Here is a 12,370-nt window from a genome sequence, read left to right on the forward strand (position 1 = left end):
AATTATACTATTTTGGTTCTGAGCACTGGCAAACACTGCCGTCAAGGGTAAAAATAACTCACAATATTCATTTTGTTTAAACTTTATACCAGTGGGAAATGTAGGAATGGTGGCAATTTACCCTCATTATGATGCCAGCTTTCAGGTAATACTTGTTTCCCCAAGACTCAGTCCACATCTCAAAGGACCTACAACATCTCATGCATTTCCAGAAGGCATGACTATTTACAAATTTGGTGGACAAACATATGCTTTATTTGAACAAATATAAAAGGGAGGGGCTCCTAACATATTATCATATAAAATTAGATTATACAATAAGATATAATACATTAATAACTTTACTTATCTGGAAAACTAGTTTAGAACCAATAGATAACACATGAAAGAAAATTCACAAGAGGAGATATAATAGTAAACATGGAAATATGCTGACCCTTACTAGTAATCAATAAATGTAATAATGAAGTAATGTCTTCAGACTAATTAGCAAAGATAATTTTATAACAATATCCAACACTGCTAAAGATATGATGAATCAACTTTAATAAATTACTGACTATAGTATAAACTAATACAACATACTGAAAATCTGCTCAGCAATCTGTATCAAGAGCCATATGCATTTCCACACCCTTTATCCTCATGATTACACTTCTGAGACTGTATCTTAAGAATCTTAAATACAGAAAAGAAAGCATTGTTCTCAATGATTTTATCTCAGGTTATTTCTAATACAACAATAAACATATGGGTAAATAACACAACATTCAACTGCTGGGCTATTACACAGCCATTAAAAAAGATGGTTAATTTTGGTAATGACATGGAAAATGTTTCTGATTAGAAAGTGAAAAAAATGATAAAAAGTTGTATATAGGGAACAATTACAAGTAAGTATAAATATTTATAAGATAAAGACAGATTATTAAATGAAAAGACTGGAAGAAAATAATGAAAAGCTAGCAGTATATTAGGGTGTTAAGATTATGGGTCCTTTTCTCTTTAAAAAATTATCAATATTGTAGTAGTTATGTTACCTTTATAAGGAAAATAAACATTTCCAATAGTATAATTGCTTAAAGTCATAAATAAGGCAGAGCAAAAGACCCTAGAGAATTTATTTACTATATTATAGTACAATGCTTGCTATTCATAATGACATAATAATCAAAAAGCTTATATTACACTTATTTTTTTTACTTTTTAAGAATGTAAGAAGGTATGAAATAGTTTTTTTGTGAAAATGCTTACAAGTTATGGTATTTAAGAGGTTACATTTTAGTTATAGAAAATTGAAGTAGCAACTTTTGCCCACATTACGCCATTAAAATGAGTAGACACGATTGATTATTGAAAAAAATTTTTTATAGTAATGGGAAAAAAACTGAGTCAAAGCAGAAGAATTATACCAGAAAAGTTATTTTATAATCCCAGAAACCTAGTCTCAGAGAAAGGCTGTCCTGAGAATTAAAAACCAGAAGTTTCACTTTTACTTAGATAATGGAAATTATTATAGATTCTAAACTTGTAATTAGTTTTTTTATCAACTAATTTGGTTTTAATATCTTATATGTAGGGAAATAATTTTCATTGTTATAATAACAAATTAATGTTAAGACATTTAAATGTTTAAATGAACTACCAAAGATATACAGACACAGTAAGACTACTCCAAAATTTAAAACAATACCACAATTTTCTTTAACATAAAAAAATTTCAAGCATCTCTCACAAACCTCCTAATTTTTCAAAACATTGATGCATAATTCCAGAAGTATCACTTCAGAAAAAAATAGCTAACTTAAATCATATGTTGAACTACAAGGAAAAAATCCCGCAAAAAGGTAAAAAGCCAACAGGAAATTTACATGAGTTTTAGCTTAGAAAGAGGGTCTGTCATTCTTCCATAACAGTTCTCAAGACTTTTTTTGTAGTAACAAGTTCTAGATTCTCTCAATAATCATAATTATAAATATTTTCAGCAAAAATTACTTACTAATGTATAAGAAAATTCTGACTACAGAAATAAATGAGCATATCACAAATAATTTAGTCATTTAGCGACATACTGAACTAAAAGAAGTTAGAGTTCTAGTTCTTTTCATTTTGCTAATCAATTGTTTGTATCTTATACTATTTTACTTTTAAAGAAAATAATTCATAAATCATTTAAATAATTTAAAGTTAACACTCTTAGAAAATAGTAAAACTTTAAGAAAATTATGTTAGAATTGTCTCTGAATTTTTAACATGTTTTTCTGCCTAAGGAAGCTAATACAATAAATAAGAAGAGATGCAAAGAAAACATATGCACGCAAATTATCTTAACTTGAAACTAATAGCATAGTTCTGTGTGCCTACGAGGTACACTTACAATTGGTAGATACAGGAGTCTAATGAACTGCCTCAAAAGCACACACTATTTCCATCACAGTAAACCAATTCTTAGAAAGAAAAATAAATTCATTTATTAAATTTTCCTAAATCATTTTCCTGGAGTAGGGAAAGAGACACAGAAAGCAATCTTTGTTTTGTCACGCGAAATAAAATTTCAATTAAAAAAAATTTTCATACAGCAACTAATCCCTATTACAATTAATCAAATACACATTCTCTAGTCAAATGTTCATTGTACATTCTTACAGAAGTAGCATGCATATTCTAGAATGAAGAAACTCCAGAAATTAAATCAATAAGCTAACATTAGGCACTTGTATACACAGAATTTTATAACTGAAAACTACAAATACGGTATAAGTCTGGAATGAAAGGGATGAACTAGGAAATTCCTAAGATTTCTTTACTTTATTAAATTCAACGATCCAAAATGTGGCTAGGCATTTGATGAACCTGACTCAAAAGCATTTGAGATGTACAGGAGTTTATAATTCTCAGAACTAGAAAACGATAATTTTACCCAAAATCACAATTTTGTCCTTGTTGCTGAGCAATTTAAACTCTACTAAAATCTCACTGGAGTGTTGATGTGTAGATTCCATTCTACAAATAAAAATTACATCTGATCAGCAAGTAACAACAGCAAAACAAAAACCTTTAGCCCACTAGGATGTAGGGTTAAAATAAAGGTAGGATTTTTAGCAAAGCCTTTCCCTCTTTACGCTTTAACAATTTATTTAAACTTCTCCCATCAACTTCCTACATTAAATCTTAAACTTTTACACCACTCTCTTGATTCTGAGCATACAAGACTCCAGGAAAAACTACCTTTCTCAACTGTTTCATTCATTCATTCATTTTTTGTTTTTAATTTTCAACTATACAGTACATTTGGTTAGACATTTATATAGTTTATAAAACGATCCCCCTAATTGCTCCTTCTCTCATCTGGCTCTCCACCTAGCCAATATATTAATGCTAACTATATTCCTATCCCCATGACCTTCACCCCATTCTCCCATCCACTGTTTCATTCTTGATTTATGGAGGAGGGAGGCGACGCAGACACTTGAACTCACAGCCACAACCTTCTGGTGCTAACAAGCCCACTGTAATTTCATGGGGCTTCAGGACAAACTGCCCCCTGCCATGCATGAGTCTTTAAGTCTTCTGTGCCATGAAGAGCCAAAAAAAATCAGTAAACAAGTAGTGTCAGAGATCTGAGGCTCTTGTCTCAGTTCTTCTCTGCACGAAGAATAGCTGGATGGGCAATCCTGTACAAATCTCTTACACTCATTTGGTTCATGTCCTCATCTATAAAGCAACTAAAGACCAAGGTCCTTTCAGCTTCTAGAAGTAAAATATTTAGTTGACTGTAAATAATGAATCTGGTCATACTCCACATATCGAAGTCAGCCTTAACTTCTTTTCTTTATACTTGCTACTGAAATTCTCCAAGCCTTCAGGGAAACTTGTATTCAATTCCATTGTTCAAATGTAGTTCGAGACTACTAAATTACCTATGTGAGAGCTACATGTCACTTGATTCTTTCAATAAATACCTGAGCTCCTATGAAAGGTCACATGACTGTGTCAGGCTTAGGTCACATTCAATATTAAGAACAATCTTTAACTGAAAATGTTAAGAAAAATTTTCATAACTTGGATTTCTATCCAACAGAAATCTTTGCCCATTATCCCCTCAAAACTGTGTTAACAGAAAACTATGTAAAACATTATTGAACTAAAAATCAATGGTTCAGTTTAATAGTCTTTTCCTAAATTAAGTCTCATAATATTTTCTAACAAAAGTTTGACAAAGTCTATGGCCATACCACCCACAATGTGCCCAATCTCGTCTGATCTCGGAAGCTAAGCAGAGTCGGGCCTGGTTAGTACTTGGATGGGAGACCACCTAGGAATACCAGGTACTGTAGGCGTTTAAAAAAAAAAAGTTTGACAAGCAGAATTTTATGAGATAAAACAAACTTTGTGGAACAGATAAGGACTCTTTAGACCTTATACTGCCCATATACTGCCAACTAAAACCACCACAGTAGAATTATCCAAGTATTTTATTTTACCTTTCTAAACAATCAATACCAATTAACTCTGAAAACATACAATTTATGCAAAAGTTTGGTAAATTTTACATACAAAATTTAAATATCTTTACTTTTCTTGCTCTTCCTTCTGTCCCAAAGCTCATCAGGGTAAACCCTGATCCATCATTACAAAGAGTTATAATCCAGATTTAGAAATTTAATATCAACCTTTTGATATGAGGTCTTTGTCTCTGATCTATATATCTGACTTATGATCTATAAAATGAGATGACTAACAGTACCTCATCTCATGGAGTTGTTATGAGGATAAAATGGCAAAGGTTCCATTAAAAAATTTTTTTCTCTGTCTAAAAATACAACAACTAAGTGTAATATAAAACCCTGGACTAGATCCTGTACAGGAAGAAAAAAATGTTATAAAGGATGTAAATGGGACAGATGACAAAATTGTAATGCAGATTGTAAATAACTACACTTCCTGGATTTGATAACAATACATGATTTCAAGAAAAGAAATCATGGCTCTTAAGATATACACGTTAAGGTATTAAGGGATAAAAGGACAAGATATATACAACCTACTATCGAATAATCAAAAAAATAATAATCGTGTGTGTGTGTGCATGTGTGTGGGTGGTAGAGAGAATATGGCAAAATGTTAAGAACTGGTGAATCCAGGTGAAGTATATACGGGAGTTCTCTGAATTATTTTCACAACTTCTAAGTTTAAAATTATTTAAAATATCTTTTAAAAAACCCACCTTTGACTCCATTTACCCTCCACTACTACTCAATTTCTCCACTCACTTCCATTCACAGAAATAACTTCAAAGCTGTGTAGAGACACCATCTCTCCCTTCTTTACTCCACTTCACTGAGACTGAGACTTCCTTGTTGCCAACCCAATGATTTCTTCTTGGTCTCACTGTAATTTCTCCACAGTGCTGAACACAGGCAACCATTCACTTCTTTGCCTGTGGCATCACATCTCCCTGGTTTTCCATTTATTTCACTGAGTGCTCTTAGTCTCCTTTGCTGGCTCCCCTATCCCTAAATATCCTAGGTCTCTTTTCTCTATCTATGTGATCTCATCCAGTCCATTAAATAGCACTCCAGACTCAAGTATCCAATGTCTTATAAGACATGACCACTTGTTTGTTAAATGGGTATCTTATTCTTTGCTGGATAAAAAAGAACTCTTGATTCTCTTCCCTATCCCATTCAAATCTGCTCCTCCTCCAGTTGTCCAATACCACTAAATGCTACTATAGTTTATCCAGTTGTTCAGGTCAAAATACTAAGGGTCATCTTTGATTTTTCTCAAACTCCATGTCTTAACCATCAGCCAGTATTGTCAAAATATGCCTTCAAATATACTGTCTGACCACTTCTTATCTTCTCCACCATCTACCCTAGTCTAGATAGCATTTTCTACAAGAGTGTGGTCTACTACAATAGGTTTCCCTGCCTTCTCTTCTGTTCCTTGACAGGAACAAAACAGCAAAAGTGAACAAAAAAAATCACGTCTTCTATCAAAACCTTCCAATAGGTTTTTCACCACACTTAAAATAAAACCTCATATCCTTACCACACCCTACAAAGTTGCACCTGATCTGGGCTCCTATCTCTCTGCACTAATCTTCTAACGGTCCCTGTCCCCATTTTCACTATGTTCCACTTTTTTTTTTTTTTTTGGTAGTTCCTTGATAATATTATGCTTGTTCCCACCTAAGACTCTTTACTGTTGCATACTCTTTCTTCAAATATTCATACTGCTCACTTCTCCTCATTCAGACTGCTGGCCAAATATGACATATAAGAAAGGCAAAGGTTCTTCTCTATCCCATTATTCTATATTTCCTCTCACTGCCTTAGTTAGTACCTACTTTTCCCCCCTTTCTCTTCATTAAGAAAAATCTTTAAAGGAAAAATGTGACTTTCTCAGTGTACAAAAAAATGTAAACAATACAGATAAAATTCAAGTTCCCTTCAAGTACCTCTTCTAATCCTGGTCTCCTCCCCGGAGGTACTCTTTAACTTCCATTTGATGTATATCCTTATAGAGCTGTTTTCTGTGTATTTAAATACACGTTTCTGTAGAAAAGTTTTGTGTTCTATAAAAATTCATGTAAAATATGCCTTGGCTTTCCTACCCATTATACATAGCTTTATTTCATTACTAACTTCAGTATGGTTTATTGATGAACTTAACCTATATACAATTTTGCACAATTCATTTATCAAAGATTTACTGAGTGCCTACTATATTCTGGGAACTGTTCTGATTGTGGCAGATAAAGCAATAAATAAAACAAAGATCTTCACTTTCTTGGGAGCTTACATTCTTTCAGGAGAAAGACAACAGTATATATATTGCAAACTTTTTCTGCAAAGGGCCAGACAGTAAATATTCTAAGCTTTGCAACTCACATGTCTGTTGTATATTCTTTTTGTTTTACAACCTTTTAGAAATGTAAAACCATTCTTGGCTCATAGGCTGTACAGAAACAGGCCACAGGGCAATGGAACTCTGGATTGCTGACCCCTGATATAGTGTGTTAGAAGGTGGTACATGCTATCCAAAAATCAAGAATCCAGGATAAGAAGGATGCAGTAGGGTGTTAAATAGGGTGTTTAGAGAATGTGAAATCTGAACAAAGACCTGGAGGAAAGGTCAAATAGATATTTGGGAGAAGTACATTCCAGACAGCTGAACTGGCTAGAGCAAAGGCCCTAAAGTACATTTATGATATAACAAGTGAGCAAGGAGGGAAAGCGGTAGTGGAAAATGAGGTCAGGAAGGAAAAGTGAAAGGGGAGTGTGTTGGGCAGATTATGTAAAGCCTTGTAGTCTATTGTAAGGACTAGATTTTCTGAGTGAAAAAGAGAGTCATTGCAGGGCTTTGAGTAGAGAAGTGACAGAGATTGTCTTAATTTATAAAAGGGTTGCCCTGGTTAGTACATTGAGAAAAGACTGTTGGGAGGGGCTAGCGTAAAATGGAGACACCAGGTAGTAACCCATTTAAGCAATCCAAGGAGATATGACAATAGTGGTTTGGACCAGGGTGGTGGCAGCAGAGAAAGTGAGGCATGGTAAAATTCTGGATATATTTCGATGATATAGAAAAAAACAGGTTATCCTGAAAGAATAGATTTGAAGAGGCAAAGTCAAGAATAACTCTAAGATTTTAGCCTGAGCTTTTGGGAGGATGGAGCCACTGACATACAGAAATGGGGAAGTCTATGAGGATGAAGTTTAGAAGTTTAGTTTTGAACATGCTGAGTTTGATGTCTATTATTAGGCATTTAGGTAGAGATGTTGAATAGGCAGTTGAACATATTAGAGGAGTTAGAGACCTTGAGGCAAAAGATCTAAATCTGGGTATTGCTGGCATTTAAATGGTATTTAAAGCCATGAGACTGAATGAGATTATCAATGAAGTGAATAAAGATAGGAAAACAAAAAACAAACAAATGAAAAAATAAGGGCTGACCCCTGGGGCTCTACAACATGAAGAGGTGTGTGAGAAGAAAGGCAAAGGAAAAGTACCAGGAGCCAGCACTGAGATAGGAGATAACCAGGGGTATGTGGCAAAGCAAAGACCGGAAAGTAAAGAAGAAAGTGTTTCAAAGGGAACAAATAGTTGTGTTAAATGTTGTAGACAGGCCAAGTAAGATGAACACAATCAATGGTATCCAGCATTTGGCAACATGAAGTTACTGGAGAACCTGAAGAACTGTTTCAATGGTCATCATAGTGCAGACAAAGGCCTAACGAGAAGTGGGTTTAACACAGCATGGGAGGAGAAAACTGGCAATAGCAAGTACTGACAACTTTTTTGAGGAATAATGCTGTAAAAGGACCCCCCCCCCCAAAAAAAGAGAACAAGTGGTGAAGAGTGGATCGACTTTTCTTTTTTTTTTTTGTTTAAAGATGGGAGAAATAATAGCATGTCTATTTGCTGATAGAAATAATCCAATAAAGAAAAAGACTGATGTGGAAGGAGAGAAGTTGAAGTAACGTCATTGAGCAGATGAGAGAATGGGATCTAGTACAAAAGCAGACAGTGACATGAACAGGTAGTCTAAGGTATCAAGGAGGAAGACAGCATATATTGATGAAGATGCTGGTAGGTACATGGGGTGATGGCAGTGGAAATTTTCTGACTGCTTCGATTTTCTTCGCAAAGTAGAAACCAATGTCATGAGATGAAAGTGAGGATAGGAAAAAAAGATATTGCAGGTTTGAAGAAGATAATGAAATAGTCATTTAGAAGAGTGAACAGAGTAGGAAAATAGAGTACAATCAACAGGCAGCATTAAGGACCCACTTGAGGTACATGGTCATTGTAGTTGTGTATTTTCTTCCAGCCACACTAAGGTACATAGGCACAGGTGCAAAGAAAACAAAGAGTTGCTTTAACAGGGACTGTAGTTCTACCAAAGCAGCAAAGAGCAAGGGAGCAGACCCAAAGCAGTGATTAAAATAATTAACCATGGAATTTAAGTTTAAGAAAGGGAGTGAAACATCAAGAGGTGAGTGGCAGGGAAAAAGTAATAAGATCAATGGACTGGAAATTCCATTGGGGTCCAAAGATGGTTGAGCCTCAGAAACTAACAAGGAGTAGTGAACTACAAAAATAAGAAGTAAGGTCACACAGTAGAATACATGAAATGCTAACTGTGGAGGGACTGTAGTTGTTGACCATGCAAGAGGGTATCACTATGAAGTGACAGACAGGGTAGATGAGAAGAGCACTAGAGGAAAGGTCTAGGAAATGAAAGGCCAAGTACTGGAAAGATCAGTTATGTATACTCTTTTCAATTTCAGTACAAAGATTGAGATGGTACTGGAGAGAAGGGCAATGAGCCTGGAGCTAAAATAATTTAAAAACGAGGACTAATGACCTGGAAGTTAGTAGCTGATTGCAATCATGAAGGGCAGTATTATATAATGTGATGACATAACCACAAATCCAAGATTTTTAGGGAGAATGGAGAACAGACTGCAAGCAGCAAAGAGATGCATGGCAGACACCTTTCCCACCTGTAGGAACGGTGTCAAGGAGAGCTATGGAAAACACAACAGCCAAACTGCACACACAAAAAATTTAGGTTTCCATAAGAGCAAGAAAGTGAAGGGAATGTTTAAGCATAGGTTGAGGCTGGATTTTGCAGATGATGGACTGTAAATTCCAGGAAGCACAGTAAAAAAATATGAAGAGTTGGGAATGGGTTTTAGAAAAAAGGTGACAAATATAGACCCTTTTATGAACTGGAGTGCAGGTGAGGAAAGGTGACCTGTAAATCTGGAAGTTCTGTTGCTACTGACAAAGACATATTGAAAACAAATGACTTCTAATATACCCATATGGTTCTCTACAAAATGGAAATTGCTGAATCAAAATGTTTTTACTTTAAAACCAAAAGGGCTATACTGATTTATTCAATGTATGAATAAACGTATTTCCCTACAACCTTGTCAATACATACTAGCAAAACTTTTTCATTTTTGCCAATATGATGGGTAAAAAAATTTCAGTTTTACTTTGCAGTTCCCTATTGATGGCTTCATATTTATTGGCTAACTGTATTTCCTCTTCTGTGAATCTGTCCATTTAAAAAATTGAGCTGTCTTTTCTTATTACTTTATAGTGCTAAAAAATAATCTTTTTCTATATTATTCTGCTCTTAATGATTCATACAAATCAATGTTGTAAATTTCTCCTTTCAAATCTTTCAATGGCTTGTGCTAGGGCAACACAGGCTCAGTTGGTTATCTCTTCCTCAAATCCCTCTACTTTATACCATTAGTTTCAATAAGGTCTGTGACAGCTTTTGCAATACAATGGCTGAGCTGGTAAGGCCCACAAAGCGGAAAATACTGTGCGGTCCTCTATAGAAAAAGTCTGTGGACTCCTATTCTATACCTTTTAGGGCCTCTGGACTGCTTAGAGTTTCAAGAACACAATAGATCCTTAACTTTGCTGACATACTCTCTGAAGTGCTTCTCCAAATCCCCCCGAAATACCTGCACCATTTCTTTAACTCTTCATGGAATCTATTACTAGTCCTCTTGGGTGCCTCCACAGACATATCATAAAAGCTGTAGCTATACTTCATTGCACTTTTTTGTTTACATCTCTCTCTCTCTCACGTAGTACATAAATCTTTTGAAGACAAGGGACAATCCAAGCACTAATAAATGTTTAGTGAATGAATAAATGGCACACAAAGTCCTTCATAATTAGCCATCATCCTCAGTATTTTCCTGTTTTTCTATTATCCAGTCAGAATAAACTATTTTTATTTCATTATTTTCCAAAAACATTATTTCTAATGGCAGTATAATGATAAATGTTTTATATTCGTTTCTTTATAATTTTGGTTGATACCACCTACTCCTAATAATTTATTTGTATCTATTTAGTACATTCATGATTTGCTGAAATATTCTCTTCCCTAATTTCGTTAGTAAAGACAAAAACAATGGAATCTTGGCCTTTCTGGGATCAACCTTCTCATCTATGGCTGGAACTTCTGCATCTGAGGATTAATGGGCTCCACTGATAATTATTTTCTTAATGGCTTGAGAGTGGTTCAAAGTCAACTATAAAAATGCAACTCGATTTTTTTTTGCTTGCGTTTTCAGTATAAAATTAATCTCCCACACCTTGTGGGTAGTCTTATTCTCCTTATCTGGAATGCCTCTATTATTTTTTTGTTTTTATCTTTATTAAGACTCTGTCAAGGATTTTACTAAGTGTATTTTTCAGTATAGTTATTTAATGGGCCGTTGTCATTTCTCTGAACCCCCAAATTTTATGTATTTTTTTCTCCCCTATTCGTGTTGAGGTCATTACTAAGAGTATTTCAACCACAAATGCTTGCTGCATTTATTTTAGAAACCAACTCTATGTATTTATTACCAATTACATCTCATCCAGATAAAGAGTATTTTTCCTTTTCTAAAATGTGTATAGATAGTTAAGCCTTGTTTAACTAATTTACCCATTCATAACTTCCAGCTCAGTTTCACTATCTTAATAATGTGGTCTATGATCTACAGTTAGATTCACTGTTATGGTGAATTATAAGATTCTGTAGTCATTCAATGCATATGTGTTCAGTATAAGGATTTGAATATGTATATTATATAAAATTTTATAAGTAAAAGAGCATGAGATTTGAAACCAGGCAGACCTAGATTCCGATCCAGCCTTGAATACTCTGAGACCTTGGGCAAAGTATTTACCTTTCTATACTTCAGTTCTCCCATATCAGCAAAATGGAAGTAACTCCCTTAGTGTAACACATGGCTATGATAATGAGCATAACAGATCTAAAAGTAACAATGCATGCTAAATGCCTACAAATAATGCCCGGTATATTATATGGGAAAAATGTTAATCCACTCCCTCTTCCTTCTCATCTCAAGCAATAAGAGCAATAAATGCTGGGCTCCTTAATTTAAGTCCATTATTAAATTCCCTTTAAGTAAAAGAAATTTGGTAATATGGACCATGAGCTTTGGATGTTTATTTACTCTGATTCAATATTTTCACTTTGAAGAATCTATCTTTTTATTTATTTTTATTATTATTATTATTTATGCCTATAGCACCTGGTATTCTTAAGTGGTCTCCCATCCAAGTACTAACCAGGCCAGACCTTGCTTAGCTTCCAAGATCAGACACTGGGCTTGTGGCATGGCTGTAGACCATGGACCGTGGCTCCACTGGGGAGCGAACCCAGGACCTTCTGCGTGTAAAGCAGATGTGCTAACTGCTACACTATGGAACCACGTCCTAGGGAAACTATCTTATAACTGCAAAAAAATTAGAAACTTGCTAACTGTCCAACAGGAAAATGTTTAATTATGAGAAAACACAAATATGTGGTTAT

At 34.5% G+C, this 12,370-nt stretch overlaps 1 protein-coding gene and 1 pseudogene across 1 annotated transcript in view; one reads left to right on the forward strand and one right to left on the reverse strand.

The window, feature by feature from the left end:
• Window positions 1–12,370, reverse strand: part of TNPO1 (transportin 1) — an 84,902-nt gene that overhangs the window by 69,428 nt on the left and 3,104 nt on the right. The gene's annotated exons all lie outside the window — the stretch shown is intronic.
• On the forward strand, window positions 4,222–4,340 carry LOC111747172 (annotated as a pseudogene).

The sequence above is a fragment of the Pteropus vampyrus genome, unplaced genomic scaffold, assembly GCF_000151845.1.
Source record: "Pteropus vampyrus isolate Shadow unplaced genomic scaffold, Pvam_2.0 Scaffold213, whole genome shotgun sequence".
NCBI classification, from domain to species: Eukaryota; Metazoa; Chordata; class Mammalia; order Chiroptera; family Pteropodidae; genus Pteropus; species Pteropus vampyrus.